The sequence below is a fragment of the Dasypus novemcinctus genome, chromosome 28 (genome assembly GCF_030445035.2).
Source record: "Dasypus novemcinctus isolate mDasNov1 chromosome 28, mDasNov1.1.hap2, whole genome shotgun sequence".
Taxonomy (NCBI): Eukaryota; Metazoa; Chordata; class Mammalia; order Cingulata; family Dasypodidae; genus Dasypus; species Dasypus novemcinctus.
The window spans coordinates 21,228,192-21,233,394 of NC_080700.1; the positions used below are offsets into that span (position 1 = coordinate 21,228,192).

The following is a 5,203-nucleotide window of genomic DNA, read 5'->3' on the forward strand; positions in this document are numbered from 1 at the left end:
GAAAAATAAAAAAATATATAAAATACTTAACCCATTCCTGTGGGTGTGAACCCATTGTAAGAAGGACCTTCTGATGAGGATACCACAATTTAATTGTGGCCGACCTCAATCAGGATGGGTCTCAATCCTACTACCGTTGTCCTTTGTAAGAGGAGTGGAATTCAGATGCACAGAGGGAAAACCATGAAAGCGAGAAACTGAAATTCAAGAGAACTTGGAAGAGAAGGGAGAAGCCAGGAGACGCTGCTGTGTGCCATGCCATGTGACAAGCTAAGGACTGGGGATCACTGGCAGCCACCCCCGGATGCCACAGTCTTTGGGAAGAAAGCATCATCTTGATGATGCCTTGATTTGGATTTTTTCCCAGCCTTGATGCGAACGAATAAATTCCCGTTGTTTAACCCAACCCATTTCATGGTATTTGCTTGAGCAGCCTGGGAAACTAAAAATCCCCTCTCACCAGTCGTGTATTTATTTATTTATTTTCAGAAAAGTATGTATTTTTTAAAAAGACAATCAAACAAAATCCCCGAAAAGAGGCTCTGACAAGGAAAAATCAGCCCAAGCTCCATTTCTCAATCAGAAGCAGGTCTTTGCGTGAATCAGCTCCCCACCTCAAACAAAAGCTTTGGCGTTTGTCTTGCAAGCAGAACAAAAGACATATGCCTTAATTATTGCACTTGAGCAGTAAGCAGAATCACTGCAGAGCACATTTTGATGGGTTGCTTCGACACACATCGGTCCAGTTTAAAATATTTGTTTGTACATCAGTTTGTATATATTCCATAGGAATATTGGACAATAAACCATACATTGTCCCATTCTTCAAACATGGCAGTTATTGCAGCTCAAGCAAACTATTAAGATTATAAAGAGTGCTATGCCAAGAAATTTTTGGAAGGTGGAGATATATTAATGAGAAACCCTAAAAATTAAACAAATCTAGTTGTTTTTTTACTAAAATGATGGGGAAAAGTAGAATAGTTTTCCCATGGGAAAGGTCAGCTTTCTTTGGACTTTAAAAACGAAGCCAATAAAAAAATACATAGCTATACATACAACTTGAAATAATGCCAGCCTTCCGGAATGAGAAACAGAGTTCTGATGTTTTTTTCCCAAAAAAGGAAACAGTAATAGGCTTTGAGGAAAAAACAAACAAACATAGCTGACCAGAACTCTGAATGTCGATAGCACTCCACAGATGTTATAGAACAGACCACCATACAAGAATGAGTTACTTATCAGAAATATTATCACAAAAGTAATTGACTGGGGGCTTCCAACAACAGAGCTCCAAGGTCAAAAATGTGTTAATTGTGCAGGGTCAACAAATACCAAAAAAAGAGGGGACAAGGGGTAATGAGGAGGAAAGTTTGCATACTCAGGTCTGTTATAAACATGACATTAAGCAACATAGAAATAAAACCCTTCAAAGAGTCTCCCAAATAGGGAAAAATCTGCTATGCATGAGAACGATGAAAAGAATGGAACGAATTCTCTAGAACGATAACATCTCTCATACTTGAATGGCAATCATGTTGACCTGGATGCTCTATGTTAAAGACCACACTGAGAATACATATGAAGAGTAAAACAAAATGAAAACAAATGGCTAAAATATGAACCTTAAAAACTGGGGGGGAAAAGTCTGTATTAAAGCCAAGTGGATGTGATTCTGGTAATTATCACATATGACATAGGTCATAGAAAGAAAGGTAAAGACAAAAAAGAGAAAGAATCTTCATATTACCCAGTACTTAGGCTGCTGCTGTCATAGGGTAATAGTGATAATTCAAAAACTATGTCACACATTAATACAACTAAAAAGTCCCCTTCTGGTGTCAAATGAGCTTAAACAACAATCTTCCTTGGCTAATTTTTCTGTGTCGAACAAACCTTCTCTATACAGGACCAGTTATAAGCCATCCTCCCCTTCAAACACTAGGTAAGAAGATGGAGGAACATTCCGCAGTGCAAAGTGCCTTAAGATAGAGAAGAATCTGTGTTGCCAGTGACTTGACTGATCTGAGAAACTGGATATGCTGTTAACGCTCATGGAAGCCAGTCAGGCAATGGTGATCTTTTTTCCTCAGGTGCATGATCAGTTCTTAGAGGAGTGTGCAGATCTTTGCACGGCTCCTCCTGTGAGATGCAGAAAATCAAACATGTCATGGTGGGAGATGGCACCGCCAGAATACACAAAGTCCCCATTCTGCCCAGGAGCTGGACTCTGCAAGCTTCAGCAGGGAAACCTTGAGAAGCTGGCTCACCTTGGCATTCTTTTGCCTTGTAAGGTGGGCTTCTCACCTTGAGGTAACCAAGCCAATATAACGATTTTGGCCCGTGGCTGCCTTGTGTGGATAAATTGTACAATGGCCTCAATCCCACCTGTTGTATTTTCATGGTGATTTGTTTCTACCCAGCCAACAATGACCTTAGGTTTAATATTCTCCAGTTCTCCATTCTTTAGTCTCCACAAAACACGTCTTTCTGTCTCTCCTCTATTTCCGGAACTCAGTAAATGAAGGGGGTTAAAAGCTCTCTCCAGATCTTTCGCTGCGGCATTAAGTGTACCGTGGAGTTTCCCACAGTCTTTACAGTCTAGGACAAAGCCGTTGTGCTGGGACATCCATCTGTCATCTCCCTGAAAATCTTTGGCTGCATGTGGAATAGCTGCTGGGTTTGAGTCTCCTTGGCTCGTGCTGCACATTCCCTAGATCTCTATTTAAGGAGAGGTCTGGCTCTTAGTTTGAGATTTTGTTCTCGCTTAGTATCATCTAATGACAGGAAGCCCAAGTTTCAGCTCTGTCTCCTTAACCTTCAGTTGCTGGAGTAGAAGGGCCCCCATTTTCCCAAATTTCAACCCTAAGCAATGAGTACACCATTGTCTAGCTATAACAAGAACAACAGCTCAGGGTCCTGGTTCTGTTCAGAAACCTGAAAATTTGCAAATCCCAAAAAGAAGATTGAAAGTAATGCAAATAACTCTGATGATCTGTCGGCATCCCGCAAGATGTGCCAAACTGTTAGACAGGAAGAGAGATCTCTATTACTACCTCCAGGGGAGGGGTCTCACCCCATGAAGTGTAGCAAAAGGCATCTCAATACCTGCCGCCAGGAGCAGCAGTCCCAGGGTCCAAACCCACTCCATGCTTTGCAGGTGTGAGGGTCACCTGCAAAGTCATGACTCACACAGGTCCTGGATGGAACGACATTTGCTCACACACACAGAGCAAGGTCAGCTTTAACAGTGGGTGACCGTCCCCCATGCCAAGTGGGCCAATGCAGGGAAAAGATTTACACACACTTCTTGAGTCATAGTGGAAGGATGACACTCCCTCCCCGCCAGGAACAGATATACCAACAAGAGTGAGCCGGGTGCCCTATGCGGAGATACTCTAGCCAGGCTCACTCCAGTCAGTGTGTATATATGCTTGGGGCAAAAGGCTGGCAGACCACTCTCTGCTAGGGCTTGAGTTTTATCTCAAGGCACTTTCGAGAAGGAGGTCAGACTGCATTTATCACCTGGTCCTAGGAGCCAGGCTAACACGGTTTGGAGCACAGGGTTTATCTGTGGGTCACAGCGATATGTGGCAGATTGTGCTAGGACCACCGCCCGCACAATCTGAAAAAAAAAGAACATGGACAAGGTAAATGAGTATTAAAAAGATATAGGAGGGAGCTGATGTGATTCAAGCCACTGAGTGCCCGCCTTCCACATAGGAGGTCCTGGGTTTGGTTCCTGGTGCTTCCTGAAAAAAAAAAAAAACAATAAGCAAAATAAATGAAAAAAACCAACTCAGGGACGCCAATGTGGCTTAGTGGTTGAGCACCAGCTTGCCATATATGAGGTCCTGGGCTCATTCCCAGGCCCGTGGTACCTAAAAAAAAAAAAAAGATGTAGGAGTTGAAAACAAAGTGATAAATCTGAGCTATTCTAACAAATATTTCCTTATAAAAGAGTTACTACTCCCTACCACATTCACCAAAAAGAGGACTCCTTTAGACGATCTCTAAGTCACGGTTTCTGCAAGATCCTAGAAGACAGTGCAGTCTGGAAAGGGAAGACTTTGTAAAGAGATATCGGTTTTTGGGGGGAAAAAAGTTGGGAAATGCAACAGAAGCAGCAAAGAGCAGATTGAATATTACAGAAAACCAAATTAGTGAATTAGAAGATAAGCTAGAGAATTCAGCCAGAATGCAGAGAAAAGAGGCCAAGATGAATATGATGAATTAAAAGATAGAAGACGAGGAGAGCAGATACTGTAGATGCAAACATATTGGTATTTGATACTCACCTCAGTCTGTTTTATGTCCTCACTTCAGTCTAACATTGAGTTCCATGGACAGCAGAGTGAGTATTTCATCAGGGATGGGAAAGGGAAGCGAGACAGAGAAGCAAGAGAGCAGATATGAGGATACATTATCAAGCTGGCCACCACTTGGTATCAAGCACGACTGATTGTTTCATGTTGCAGTTGAGCCAGAGGCTGTATCAATAACTTCTCAAAATAGTCCCATTTGGGAAAGGAAGAAAGAAGAATTTATCCACTGTCTCTCTGTCCATATTCATGGACAAGTAGCCCCAATATTGTAAAGATGCCACTTTTCCCTAAATTAATCTATATATTTATATTATAACCTAAATCCCAAATGGATTCTTTCTGAAACTTGGTAAAAGTAGTATTTTGAAAAAGAAGAGTTTTCATAAAGAGAGGCTTGCTAAATAAGCTTGTAAGGTGTATTATAAAAATACAAAAATTAAAACAGTTTGGGGGAAGGAGACTTGGTCCAGTGGTTAGGGCATCCACCTACCACATGGGAGGTCCATGGTTCAAACCCCGGGCCTCCTTGACCCGTGTGGAGCTGGCCCATGCACAGTGCTGATGCATGCAAGGAGTGCCGTGCCATGCAGGGGTGCCCCTGCATAGGGAAGCCCCACGCGCAAGGAGTGTGCCCCTTAAGGAGAGCCACCCAGCGCGAAAGAAAGTGCAGCCTGCCCAGGAATGGCACCGCACACACGGAGAGCTGACGCAGCAAGATGACACAACAAAAAGAAGCACAGATTCCCATGCCGCTGACAACAACAGGAGTGGACAAAGAAGAACACACAGCAAATAGACACAGAGAACAGACAACCGGGGGGCGGGCGGAAGGGGAGAGAAATAAATAAAAATAAATCTTTAAAACAAAGATTGTCATT

The 5,203-nt window shown here is 42.7% G+C and overlaps 1 pseudogene; it reads right to left on the reverse strand.

The window, feature by feature from the left end:
- Nucleotides 1–2,101: 2,101 nt before the first annotated feature.
- Nucleotides 2,102–2,710, reverse strand: LOC101439493 (platelet-activating factor acetylhydrolase IB subunit alpha2 pseudogene; annotated as a pseudogene).
- Between the last annotated feature and the right edge of the window lie 2,493 nt (nt 2,711–5,203).